Here is a 14,955-nt window from a genome sequence, read left to right as displayed (position 1 = left end):
TGAGGAAGGGCAGAGCACCTATCCCTGCCATCCCTGACTCAAAACTTGAGACCTGTGCGGTAACTGGGTACAATTTCCAGCCACTGAGTGATCACTCGGACAGTAGCAGTAGGAACTGAATATATCAGATTGTTGGATACATTCTTTGAATTGCAAAGGAAGACAGAACCAGGTAAGGCCGATGGAAGACAGATCGCTAGGTAGCCTAGTAAAGCTGTAATAATCCCCCCTTTTTTCAGATTGTAGGGAGGACTAAATGTGTATGCAGTAAGCGATTAACAAATGTTGGAGGAAATCAAGTGTTTAGACAGTAAGTGTTGAATACTTAACAGCCAAAGAGGAATCCGGGGGAGACCTAGTTTAAGGAGACATATAGGAATCGCCATCTGGAAGTTGCCTCTGTGTTCTGATGTTAAATCTGCCCAGGAGTCAAATTCTCAGACATTGTGATGGGGAGGGAGGAAGGTGGCCCCTTCACTGCCCAAGATCTAGTAGTTCCCAGCCTTACATCTTCACCAGAGGTCTGTCTGGCAAGCGTGTCTGTCCTAATCCACTCCCTTACTTTTCCAGCCACCTTCTGGAGAGCCCTGGAACTACCACGAACTGTGGCTGGCACTGCTCTCTTTGCAGCATGGACTCCGTCCCTGGGTTTTGTTTTCTGTGTGGCATTAGTTACCTGAGGCCCACTTTAGTCCAAAAATGCTAAACAGAAATTCCATAAACATATGGTTAATAAGGTCTAAATAACTTCTATTACAGCACATTATTGTAACTTTTGTATTTTATCATTGCTGTTTTTTTTTTTAAGGTAAGATTTATTTATTTATTTATTTGTTTGTTTGTTTATTTGTTTGTTTATTATGTATACAGTGTTCTGTCTGCACATGTCCCCGCAGGCCAGAAGAGGGCACCAGATCTCATTACAGATGGTTGTGAGCCACCATGTGGTTGCTGGGAATCGAACTCAGGACCTTTGGAAGATCAAGCAGTGCTCTTAACCTCTGAGCCATCTTTCCAGCTCTCATTGCTGGTTTTTAAAAAGATTTATTTGTATTATTTTTAATTATATGTGTGTGTGTGTGTATGTGGGTATGTGCATGTGAGTACAGGTCGCTGCAGAGGCTATAGACCTCTGGTCTCCTGGAGTTGGAGTGATAAACAGTTGTGAACCACCTGGCATGGCTGCTAGAAACCAAACTCAGGTCTTCTGGAAGAGCAGCAAGTGCTCTTGACTGCTAATCCCCTGTCATTGGTGTTCATGTCTCAATGTGCCTATTGTATAAATACAATTCTGAGGGCTGGAAAGATGGTTCATCCTTTAAGAGTATGCACTGCTCTTGCAGAAGACCCAAGTTTGGTTTCCAGCACCCAGGTTGGGCATCTCAAAATCACCTGTAACTCCAGCTCTAAGGGATCTGACACTCTCTTCTGGATTCTGTGGGCACCTGCACTCATGGGCACATACTCCAACACATATACACATAATGTAAACATTTAAAATTTTTTTTTATTTTTATTTTTGTCTGGGTGTAGTGGTACACACTTTTAATCACAGCACTCAGTAGGCAGAGGCAGGCCGATCTCTGTGTTTGAGGCCACTTGGTCTACAGAGTGAGTTTCAGGACAGCCAGAGCTACACAGAGATCTCCAAAGTAAAATAAGTATTTTTGATGTTTCTTTTCTTTTTTTCTTTTTTTTTTGTGTGTGTGTATATGTATTTTGTTTGCATACCACATGTGTGCCTGCCAGAGAGGGTATCAAAGTCCTGGGAACTGGAGTTACAGATGGTTGTGAGCCATCATGTGGCAGCTGTGTATTGAACCTGGGTCCCCTGCAAGAACAGTAGGAGCTCTTAACCCCTGAGCCATCTCTTTAGCCCAAAATAAACTTTTAAAACATAAAATCACAGAATAAGAGGCAGCAAGGTAGCTCAGTAGGTAAAGGTGCTTGCTGCCAAGTCTGAGGACCAGAGTTTGATCCTCAGACTCCCCTAAATTGTCCTCTAACTTCCAGATGTGTACCATGGCACTCAAGTGCAGCCCCTCACAATAAAATAAGTATAATGTTTTGGGCTGGAGAGATGGCTCAGCAGTTAAGAGCACTGGTTGCTCTTTTTTTTTTTTGAGACAGAATTTCTCTGTGTAGCTTTGCACCTTTCCTGGATCTTGCTTTGTAGACCAGGCTGGCCTCGAACTCACAGAGATCTGCCTGCCTCTTCCTCCTGAGTGCTGGGATTAAAGGTGTGCACCCACTCAGTTTCACTGACTGCTCTTCTAGAGGCTCCAGTTTCAATTCCCAGCAACCACATGGTGACTCACAACCATCTGTAATGAGATCTAATTCCCCTTTCCCAGAAGGTGTGCATGAAGATAGGTCACTCATATACATAAAATTAAAAAAAATATAATGTTTTTAAAAAAACACACAAGATAAGTATTTTAGGTGTTGTAGATTAAGAAGCAAAATTGCCGGGCAGTGATGGCACAGGCCTTTAATCCCAGCACTTGGGAGGAAGAGGCAGGCTGATCTTTGTGAGTTCGAGGCCAGCCTGGTCTACAGAGCAAGATCCAAGAAAGGCACAAAACTACACAGAGAAACCCTATCTTGAAAAAACAAACAAACAAGCAAACAAACATACAAACAAAAAGTTTATTTATGAACAACAGTACTTGAAACTCATATAATTTTTATGTGCTGAGAAATATTATCCTTGAAATAGGAGTGTGGTTTGATTTGTAGAATGCTCATCTAGTGTAAGGAGACCATGGTTCAATACCCAACACTGTGACACACAGGGAGCTTCAAACATATATTCATACACACATACACACATACACATATACACCCATACACACCCCCCCACACACATTCACACATACACACACACACATACATACATACACACATATGTTGTTATTAATTGTTTTTTTGAGACTTTAAATTATTGTTCACAAGGAAGCTATATAGCATGGGGGACCCTAGGATGACTGTGGCTTATAATAAGTTTTGGTTTTACTCAATCACTAGGCAAGCCTCAATGAAACATTTCACTATTTTTTTAAAAGATTTATTTATTATGTATACAGCATGTATGACCAACCAGAAGAGGGCACCAGATCTCATTACAGATGGTTGTGAGGCACCATGTGGTTGGTGGGAATTGAACTCAGGACCTCTGGAAGAGCAGTCAGTGCTCTTAACCTCTGAACCATCTCTCCAGTCGGAAACATTTCACTATTAGGATAAGAATTTATACTGTATCAAGCTGATAATAGAAAAATAAGTAGAATAAATGAAATTGAAAAAAAAAATATTGTTCAAAAACATTGAGCTGACGCCAGGTGTGTTGGAACATGCCTTTCGTACTAGCACTGGGGAGCAGAAGCAGGCTAATTTTGTGAGTTTGAGACAATCCAGGACTACATAGAGAAACCCTTTCTCAGAAAAAAAAAAAAAAAAAAAAAAAAAAGAGGGGCTAGAGAGAGGCTGGTGATTAAGACTCTTGCTGATGAGCTGGGTGTGAGCCTCTTAATCCCAGCACTCAGAAGGCAGAGGCAGGCAGTCTTAGCTTTTTTTTTTTTTTTTTTTTTTTTAGCTGAGGATTGAACCCAGGGACTTGTGCTTGCTAGGCAAGTGCTCTACCACTGAGCTAAATCCCCAACCTTTCAGTCTCAGATTTTGAGGCCAGTCTCGTTTACAGAGCGAGTTCCAGGACAGACCGGGCTACTACACAGAGAAAACAGGTCTTGAAAAGCACAAAATCCTCTAAAGAAGATAGCAGATTTAAAAAATGTATTTTTAAAAAGTATCTATTCATTTTCTGTGTATGAATATTTTGTCTGTATATATTTCTGTGTACTATATGTGTTGTAGAATATTATTTTAACTAGGCAAAGATATGTTACATTTGTTTGTGTTGCAGACTGTTACTTTAACTGTGCAAAGGTGTGTTACATTTGTTTATGCTGCATTTGTTTAATGATGTGAGGATGTGTGTTTAATTATAAAAAGATATGTTGCTGTTTTACCTTGCCTGCCTAAGGCACCTGATTGGTCTAAAAAGAGCTGGACAGCCAATAGCAATGGAGGAGAAAGGGTAGGTGGGGCTGGCGGGCAGAGAGAATGAATAGGAGAGACAAGAAAAAGAAGAGAACAGGAGAAAGAGGTGGACATGCCCGGTCCAGAAGCCAGACAGCCACCAGTCAGCCAGACATGGAGACAGCAGGAAAGTAAGATATACAGAAAGGTAAAAAGCCCCAAAGAGAAACAGTTGCCTAGCAAGCGCAAGGCCCTGAGTTCGATCCTCAGCTCCAAAATAAATAAAGAAAAGAAAAGAGAGAAACAGTTTAAAATAAGAGCTGGGGCTGGAGAGATGGCTCAGCCAGTTAAAGTACTGGCTGCTCTTCGAGAGGACCCTGGGTTCAATTCCCAGCACCCACATGGCAGCTCACAGCTGTCTGTAACTCCAGTTCCAGGGTACCCAACATCCTCATGCAGGCAAAACACCAATGTACCTAAATAAAAAATAGTAATAAAAGTATAGTGACTATTAATAAATAAATAAATAAAATGAGAGAGCTAAGCTAAGGCTGAACTTTCAAAACTAATAATAAATCTCTGTGCCATGATTTGGGAGCTGGCTGGTGGCCCAAAAGAAAAAGCCTGTTATGCATGTGTGTATTCTGTGCCTATGGAGGGCATTGTATGTACTGTGTGTGTATTTGGTGCCCACAAGAGAGCAGAGGATTCTTTGGAACTGAAATATAACTGGCTGTGGGCGCTGGCAATCAAACTGGGTCCCTTTCAAGAGCAGTTAATGCTCTTAACTGCTGAGTCATCTATCCAGCCCCACCCCTAAGTAAATCTAAACAAACAACGAAAAACAAAAAGAAAAAAATTGAAATGGGGTTGAGCTGGGGGGGGTAGGCTGCTTGCCTGCATGGACAAAGCCCTGGGTTCAATTCCCAGCAAAAACCCCAAACAAACAAAAACCCTGGGTATGATGACTCACACCTGTAATCCTGGAGGCAGGAGGATCTGAAGTTCAGATAGTTAAGAGTCATCCTTGGCTACATTAGGAGGTGGATACCAGCCTGAGCTACATGAGATCTGGTCTCTAAAGAAAACAAAAACGTAGTTTTCAAGCCGTTGCACAAGTGAGTATGCTTGAGAGTTCTCTTCCAGAGATAGTTCCAGTTTGTCATCCCAGGCTAAGTGATAGTGTTTTATCTTGCACAGCAAGCCAGGTCCCACCTCCCTGGTGGAGCAGTCTAACTAGTTCCCTAGAAGGGTGTGGAAACAGGAGGCTGCATTCAGTCAGAATCCAAGAAGCAGAAATAGGTTCCGGCAGTTTGCTGTGTTGACTGTAGACTGTGTCTCCCCTGACCCGAACCCCACACCTTTCCTCTCCCTTACAAGCCCTCCCAGCCACTTGCTGAGATTGGGAATTCAGGCTCCCAGGTTCGGGGGGCAGTGGCTAACTAGCTTTGTTTTTCCCTCCGCTGTGCAGGGAGGAGGGAGGAGCCCAGCCAGTGGGTTGTCCTGTCCCCGCCTCTTCCGGTTTCTGGGCTCCGTGGAGACGCGGAACTGGTGTTTGTGCCTTTCAGATCCCTGCCCAGTCCGGTGAGAGCCCGGGGGTATGAGTGGAGCCTTTGCTCTGGAGCCGCTGAGGGACAATGGCCAGGGAGGCTACCCATCTCACTATCTGACCTCCCCTTTGTCCCCTGTGCAGAGTCTTGTCAAAGAGCGGGCTGGGCTTTCTTTTTGAAATGGAATACTTTTTTTTTAAAGATTGATTTTTGTCAGGTCCAAAAGGAACTCCCAATTCCCCAAACTCCAAAAAGCAGTCCAAATATCAAGAAATGAGCTCGACCTGGACGATGAGAGGATTTCTGGCAGCTAGATAAAAGCCAGCATTCCTCAAGAACTTGTGAAACCGGTTCCTATTTGCCAAAAGGAGTCCTCTGGCAGCAGGCTCATGTGGCTCTCCTTGCCGATCAAAATGCACACTGGGCTCCAGGCTTCCTCAGCATGACAAGTACTTGTTATACATTTCAAAGCCCCCACTCTAGTTCTCTAGTCCCTCCCTCCCTCAGCTACTCACCCTCCTTATACTCCTTTATTCTCACTGGGCGCTCTCTTCTCTGTCCTCTGCTCTTCTCCCTCTCTCGCAGAGAGCCCTGGCCAGGTCCAGTCTGCTGCGGGCCATGTTCTGTCTACTGTTTCTTTCTCTGCTCTGGACTTTTCCAGATGCCTATGGTTCTCTCTCTCTCTCTCTCTCTCTCTCTCTCTCCCTCCCCCCCCCCCCCCGTCATATCTACAATAAAAACCTCCCCTGAACCATACCGTGGAATGTTCACGTCATTAATGTGCTTACTGCACCCCTCCTTGCATACAATTTTTATTATTTTTATGTGTATGGATAAGTGAGTGCAGGTGCCTACAGAGACCAGAAGAAGTCAGATCTGGAGCTGGAGTTACAGGTGGTTGGGAGCCACTCACAGAGGTGTTGGGAACAGACCTTGGATCCTCTGGAAGAGCAATATGTGCTCTTAACCTCGGAGCCCTTTCTCTAGCCCAAGAACTTCTTTACTCTTCTGTAGCTACTGGAAGCTAGTACCAGAGAAGTAGAGGAAACCATGCCTCTGGGATGGCAATGAAGCCAGGGGGACTTCACCTGGGGGTCATGGTTAATCTCCCCACCCCCACCCCATTCTCTGGAGATGGCTAGCCTGGCCCAGCCCTCCACTGGGTGGTCAGTGCCTCAATCTTGCACTTGGGTGTAGAGTTGGGATCATTGGTATATGCAGAGTTCTGCCAATTCACCCGCCTTGATGACTCTCATTATTTCCTCCTTTCCATGCCTGAACCCCTTGTCAGGGCATGAAGCCCCTGTTTCCCTCTAGTCCAGCACCTGTGTGCCCTGATCACCTTGCAGCTGTCCTAGTGGGCTGTCTTCTCAGCCTGGAGCCTTGGCTCCAGCAGTTCCCTCTCCCTGCACCCCTTCTTATTCACCATGGCGTGGACAGCGGACAACTTCTTCAGAAGGCTGCCCAGGCCCCTCCTCCTGTGGGAAGCTTTGCCTTACCCACTTGCTTGGTTTCTACTGTTTCCCCCAAACGCGTCACTCTCTGTGGCTTTACATAAGACAAAACTCGGGGCCATGCCTTGAAGGCTGACCCTGGAACATTTCCTTTAGGTTCTTTGCTTATTTATTGTGTGTTATCTTGTGGTGTGTATACGTGTGTGTATACAAGTGAACACATACATGTAGAGCCCAGCAGTCAACACTAGGTGCCCTTCTCCACTGCTCTCTAGTCCACTGTTTCAGCCGGACTGGCTTGCTAGCAAGCCCCCAAGATTTTCCTTTCTCTGCCCAACTCATAAGCACGTGCAGTTGTGCCTGGCTTTTACGTAGACCTGTTTTGTTTTTGAGACAGGGTCTCACTGTGAAGCCCTGCCTGATCTAGAACTTGCTATTTAGCCCACGTTGGCTTTGGAACTCACAGCGATCTGCCTGCCTCTCAACTTGGCTACTATACTCAGCTGCACTAGAGATCTGAACGGAGGCCCTAATGCTTGCACAGTAAACATTTACCCACTGAATCCTCTCCCCAGTTTCAGCCTCCCTTTATTGAAAGCCCATTGTGATACCTGACACCTGGGTCTGCTTCCTCATGGTCCTTTGCAATAACCAGAGGAACTGTTTGAACAATATCTTCCATGGGTCCCAGGCTAGCCTCAAAATTGACATGTAGCAGAGGAAGATTTTAGACTTCTGGTCCTTTTTTTTTTCTAAGATTTATTTATGTATACAATATTTTGTTTGCATGTGTCTCTGCATGCCAGAAGAGGGCATCAGATCTCATTACAGATGGTTGTGAGCCACCACGTGGTTGCTGGGAATTGAATTTAGGACCTTTGGAAGAGCAGTCAGTGCTTTTAACCACTAAACCATCTCTCCAGCCCTGACCCAGATTCTCTTTTTTATTTATTTATTTTATTTTACTTGGTTTTTTCGAGACAGGGTTTCTCTGTGTAGTTTTGGTGCCTGTCTTGGATCTCACTCTGTAGACCAGGCTGGTCTCGAACTCACAGATATCCTCCTTGCTCTGTCTCCTGAGTGCTGGGATTAAAGGCATGCACAACCACCGCCTGGTTTCTTCTTCTTCTTCTTCTTCTTCTTATTATTATTATTATTATTGTTTTTTCGAGACAGTGTTTCTCTGTGTAGCTTTGTGCCTTTCCTGGAACTCATTTGTAGACCAGGCTGGCCTTGAACTAGCAGAGATCCACCGGCCTCTGCCTCCCAAGTGCTGGGATTAAAGGTGTGCGCCACTACTACCTGGCATCTGATTCTCTTGCCTCCATCTCTAGATTGCTTGGATGAAAGATGTGCTCCCCATACCTGTTTTGTGCAATGCTGGGGATTGAACCCAGGACTTTACATAAACTAGTCAAGTTCTCTCCCAATTGAGCTACATCTCTAGCCCAAGGTCTTTAGCATATCTAATTTGGGGCTACAGTTTAACTCTCAATAGAAGAAGAAAGCAGGTGGGTGGAATCTGAAGCAGAATGCTTTATGGCACAGAGAAGCAATCTAGCACTAGTGAGTTTATTTCTGGGAAATAAAAGGAATTAAGCAAAGCTGGATTGGAGAGTGACTTTGAGATGTGGCTGGGTCAGACACATTTGGCCTCATATGCCAGATGGGCTAGAGCTGTTAGGTGAGAAAGAAGGCCCATTCTCAGTGCCATGTACAGCATGTATTCACCTAGCTCATACCAAGTTCCACCTGGGTGCAAGGCAACATAACTCACAGAACAAGGGATGCTGCCTGGTAGCACCACCAATGATTAGAGGGCTTAGCCATCTCTCTCCCTTATTGTCACTTCAAGTCAGGTTGAGAAATTCTTCCTCAGAGTACTAGGAAGCCAGCCAACCAGCCAGAGTCTTCATGCAGAGTATCATCAAGACAACCTTTTCACAAAGACTCATCAGGATGGAGCTGTGTGTGTGTGTGTGTGTGTGTGTGTGTGTGTCCCAAAGCAGGGACATTTGACAGTGTGAGAAGACAGTGGAGTGACAGGTGATTGCTGCAGAGAACAGACTAGTTTCTGTCAGTTGATACAATTTCCACCTTGTAAAGTCCTAGTAGTGGTGGCACACGCCTTTAATCCCAGCACTCGGGAGGCAGAGGTAGGTGGATCTCTATGAGTTCGAGGCCAGCCTGGTCTACAGAGCAAGTTCCAGGAAAGCCAACAGTACACAGAGAAATCCTGTCCTGAAAAATAACAAAACTACCACCACTAACAACAACAACAACAAAAAAAAACAAACCACTTCTACCTTGTTAGATTAAACCAAAACAAATGAACAACAGACAAAATTTAAACAAGAGAGAAGGTGAGAAAAATTTATGTAATTCATGAGTTGAGGATGTTGTTTAGCATGCAGGAAGCCCTGGGTTCCATCTCCAGCACTGCATATAACTAGTGTGGTTCTGTTACCCCAGCACTTAGGAGGTGGAGGCAGGAGGATTAGGAGTTAATGGTTATTTTGTCCCTAAATAAGGAGCATTGAGACTGGCCTAGGTTATAGGAGACTTTGCCTTGTGGGGAATGGGGGGAATAGGAGGTGGGGGTGGGAAGTGGATGGAGAACCTACTTGAACCCACAACCTTGAGCATGCTAGGCAAGAGATTTACTACTGAGCTACATACCAAGCTCTAGACTACAGATTATACACATCATATACATAGATTGCTGAGCAGTATGAATCCTCAAAGCCAGAGGCTATTGGGGTAAGTAAGTCCCTGGCTGAATTAACTGAATGATTTGGGCTGGAGAGATGGTTCAGTGATTAGGAGTACATACTGTGCATCAGGTGGCCGACAAGTGCCTGTAACCCCAGTTCTAAGGGATCTGGTGCTCTCTTCTGGCTTCCTCACTTACGTACACACACACACACACACGACAATGTTTGAAAAGATTTATTTAGGGGCTGGAGAGATGGCTCAGAGATTAAGAGCACTGGCTGTTCTTCTAGAAGCCCTAAGTTCAATTCCCAGCAACCATATAATATGATCTGGTGCCCTCTTATGGTGGGCAGGGGTGCATGGAGACAGAACACTGTACATAATAAATAAATGAATCTTTTTTTTAAGATTTAGTTTTGCTGGGAATGGTAGCTCATGTCTTTAATCTCAGCATTTAGGAGGCAGATGCAAGTGGATATCTGTAAGTTGGAGGCCAGCCTGGTCTACATAGCATGTTTTAGGCCAGCTTCATGCCAGCCAGGGTTATATAGTGGGACTCTGTCTCAAAAAAAACAAAACAAAAGATTTATTTTCTGCGTATGAATGTATTTTCTGTTTTGCCTGTATGTATGCCTGTGTGTTACATATATACCTGGTTCTCACAGAAGACAGGGAGGGTACCAGATCCCTTGGGATTAGAATTAAAGATGTTGAAAGCCATCATGTAGGTGCTGGGGATCAAACTCAGGTCCTCTGTAAGAGCAGCAAGTGCTTTTAACTGATGAGCCATCTTTCCAGCCCCCTAAAGACAAACCTAGAGTCAGGTGTGGTGGCACAAGCCTTTCAAACCATAACCAGGGAGGCAAAGGTAGGCAGATCTCTGTACATTTGAGATTAGCCTGGTCTACATATAAGTTCTAGGCCAGCCAGGGGTTCATAGTGCATCTCCCCCCGGCCATCCCCAGTAAAAGAATCTTTTTATCATGGAAAAGAATGCCCTTTCTCAAGGCCCATAACTTGGAACCAATAACAAGAATGGGAGTATTCGTGTGGTTGACTTCCAGAGAGCCTGTTGCCCTGTGTCTGTCAGAAAGCCCCCCGAAAGCAACGCAATGACGTTCTGTGCTGAGACCCTCCCTTTCTTGTTTCTTTTAAGCCATCACTTCATTTGAAACTCAGGATACTTTAGCCAAGTGAAGTGGCATGAGCCCACGGTCCTGGAACTCTAAAAACGGAGGCGGTAGGATTAGAATTTAGAGTCATCCTTGGCTAATGCCAAACAAGTTTGAAGACAGCCTAGGCTACATGAAACCCTGTCTTAAGAAGAAGAAAAAAGGTTGGAGAGATGGCTCAGAGGTTAAGAGCACAGGCTGCTCTTCCAGAGGTCCAGAGTTCAATTCCCGGCAACCACATGGTGGCTCACATCCATCTGGTGCCCTCTTCTGGCCTGCAGGCAGAACATTGTATACATAAGAAATCTTAAGAAGAAGAAAGAAAAGAAGAAGAAGAAGAAGAAGGAGAAGAAGAAGAAGAAGAAGAAGGAGAAGAAGAAGAAAAAGAAGAAGAAGGAGGAGGAGGAGGAGGAGGAGGAGGAGGAGGAGGAGAAGGAGAAGGAGAAGGAGAAGGAGAAGGAGAAGGAGAACAACAACAACAACAGTACCTTTGTGCCTTTCCTGGAACTCACTTGGTAGCCCAGGCTGGCCTCGAACTCACAAAGATCTGCCTGCCTCTGCCTCCCGAGTGCTGGGATTAAAGGCGTGTGTCACCACCACTCGGCTTATCTCTGTGATTTTTAGGCCAATCTGATCTACAAAGCAAGTTCCAGGACAGCCAGAACTGTTACACAGAGAAACCCTGTCTTGAAAAACAAACAAAAAATAATAATAGATAAATAAATAAAAATAAAAAATAATTCATCCTAATATGAAATCTAATTAGGTCAAAGTTTTCAGAATACCTAGTCTGGCTATAATTTCACTTGTGTTCTATTCTGGTATATAAAATGTGGGTAGCTGCATAAAAAGAAAAATATATATTAATTTCTCTCTATATATTAATTTCTGTTGGGAGCTGAGGAGATGATTCAATGGGTAAGGGCAGTTTGCTTCCCAGTACCCACTTGGTGACCCACAACCATCTGTTTCAGGAGATCTGACACACACACAAACATGCAGGCAAAACAGTCAGGTATAGATAAAAATCATATCTGAAAAAAGCAGATTTTCTATTGTTTTTAATTATGTGTAGGGGTGTGAGTGTCTGCACATGTGTATGTACAAGTGAGCCCAAGTGCCTGCAGAGGTCAGAGGCTTAGGATCCCCTGGAGCTGGTATTAAAGATAATTTTATAAGCCACATAATGTGGGCACTGAGAACCAACAGAGTCCTCTGGAAGAGCAGCAAGTGCTCTTAACTGCTGAGCGACCTCTCCTGCCCTGCAAAACATTCTTTCAAGGTGCCAATAATTGCTGGACCTATGTTATGAGCTTTGAAGCACTGCCCCCAAAGATGCCCTTGGAATTCATGTCATTGAAAGTATTTCTGAACTGTGCTCTATGAATCCATGTAGGTTAAGTGTGTAGGTTAAGTGAATGTACACCCCCAGCTCTGTCTTGAGGCTGCTCTGTGTGTATGTGCACCTGTTCGTATGGTGTATGCATGCGGGAGGCCAGGGGTTTGCAAAACTGGGAGTCTTGCTCCAATGTACTCTTCCTTATTTCTTTCCTGTTTGTTTGGTTTTGGTGGTTCTGGGGTTCCAGCATAGGGCCTTAGACTTGGAAGGCAAATCAACGGAATTATATTCTCCACCTTATCTTTTGAGACAAGGTCTCTCACTGAACATGGTGTTCACCCGTTCACTGATTGGCTAGACTTTTTATTTCTATTTTATGTGTATGACTGTGTAGCCTGCATGTATGTGTGTGCACCACATATGTTGATGGTGCCCAAGGAGGTCAGAAGAATTGGAGTTACAGATGGCTGGGAATTGAAACTGGTCCTCTGTAAGAGCAATACATGCTCTTAACAGCTCAGCCATTTCTCCAGCCCCAAGGCACTCATTTTCTGCTTTTGTTTTTGAGACAAGGTAGGGCCTGTGTGTGGAAATCAGACAAAGGTGTCAATCTTCACTTTCCTTCTCACTGTGTGGCCCTGGCTGGCCTTGAACTCATGGAGATCCATCTGCCGCTGCCTTCCGTGTGAGGATTAAAGTCTGTGCTTCACACGCAGCTTTTCCACCTGGGTGCTGGGGATGTATGCTTCAGGCCTCATGTTTGCACTCTAGCAGCTCTGCTTCAGCTCCCATACCCTGAGCCTGTCTGTCGTTGTTTGGGTGGCTTTTGTCATCAGCCTCTGTGGCCATGACCTTGGTCCTCGTTGCTGTTGGGGAAGGACGAGGATGGTGATGGGGAGAAATGGCTGTGTGTGAGAGGCTTCCTACAAGACAGTGATGGTTAATCTTTTCAGCTTGATTGGACAGAGACTTGCCTAGGGAATTAAGCAGAATCTGCTGTCTGTGAGGCAGACAGTGAGGACCCAGTCAAAAAAAAAAAAAAAAAAGGCCAGGTGGTGGTGGTGCCTCCATTTAATCACAGTACTCAAGAGGCAGAGGCAGAGGCAGGAGGATCTCTGTAAGTTTGAGGCCAGCCTGGTCTACAGAGTGAGTTCCAAGGAGGCTCTAAAGCTACACAGAGAAACTCCGTCTCTAAAAAAACAAAGCAAAGCAAAACAAAACAAAACAAAAAAGCTGGGCATGGTGACACTTTTTCACCTTCAATTCCAGCACTTAGGAGATAGAGGCAGGCTGATCTCTGTACATTTGAGGCCAGCCTGGCCTACATATAGAGTTCTAGGACAGCCAGGGATAGGTAGAGAGATCCTGTCTCAAAAATAAAAAAATAAGGGCTGGAGAGATGGCTCAGTGGTTAAGAGCACCGACTGCCCTTCCAGAGGACCTGAGTTCAATTCCCAGCAACCACATGGTGGCTCACAAACCATCTGTAATGAGATCTCGTGCCCTCTTCTGGCCTGCAGTCAAACATCCTGTATACATAATAAATAAACAAATCTTAAAAAAATAAAGAAAGAAAGAAGTGGAGAGGGGTCAGTGGGCAAAGCATAACCAGGAGGCCCTAAGTTCAGGTCTCCAGAACCCACGGCTGAAGCCCACAGCACGAATCTGTAATCCTAGCACTACTGCATGGACAAGGGAGGAGACAGTCTCCAGAAGTGTGTGGGCCCATTAGCCTGGGGAGATGAAGCAGGGAAGGAGACCCTGTCTCAAACCATAGTGGTGGGCTAGTGAGAAACTGAGTGGCCTGTCTGTGAAAGCCTTCTGGCAGAAGTTCAATCCCAGGAACTTATACAAAAAAGGAAGAGGGCACCACTCTCACTCCACAGAGGCTTCTCACTACCACGCTTTTTTATTTATTTATTTATTTATTTTGGTTTGTTTGTTTTTTGAGACAAGGTTTCCTCTGTGTAGCCCTGGCCGTCCTGGAACTTGCTCTGTAGACCAGGCTGGCCTCAAACTCACAGAAATCCATTTGTCTCTGCCTTCCAAATGCTGGGATTAAAGGTATGAGCCACCACTGCCTGGCTTGACTAACACACTTTGCACACACATAATAAAAATATTTTCACTGGTGGTGGTGGCTCACACCTTTAATCCCAGCCCTTGGAAGGCAGAGGCAAGTGGATTTGATTTAATCTCAGCACTTGGAAGGCAGACAGGTGGATTTTTGTGAGTTCAAGGCCAGCCTAGTGTCTACAGAGTGAGTTCCAGGACAGTCAGGGCTGTTACACTGAGAAACCCCGTCTGGAAAAAAAAAAACAAATTAAAAAAAAAAAAAGTGAAAATTGACACTTTGGCATCTATATGCAGACCCTAGCACATTTGTATTTACACTCAAACATTTCTGTGTATGCACATATACACAGAAAACATGGGATAACTGAGGCCTTTATTTTTTTTATTTTTTCCTTTTTTTTTTTTTTTTTTTTTTTGGTTTTTTGAGACAGGGTTTCCCTGTGTAGCTTTGTGTCTTTCCTGGAACTCACTCTGTAGACCAGGCTGGCCTCGAACTCACAAAGATCTATTGCCTGGCTCTGCCTCCTGTTTGCTGGGATTAAAGGCATGCGCCACCACCGCCCAGCTAACTCAGGCCTTTAAAGCCTTGTGGTTAAAGCTTAAAAGAGAAG

This window comes from Onychomys torridus, chromosome 8, assembly GCF_903995425.1.
Source record: "Onychomys torridus chromosome 8, mOncTor1.1, whole genome shotgun sequence".
Classification (NCBI taxonomy): Eukaryota; Metazoa; Chordata; class Mammalia; order Rodentia; family Cricetidae; genus Onychomys; species Onychomys torridus.
This window is presented reverse-complemented; position numbering follows the sequence as displayed.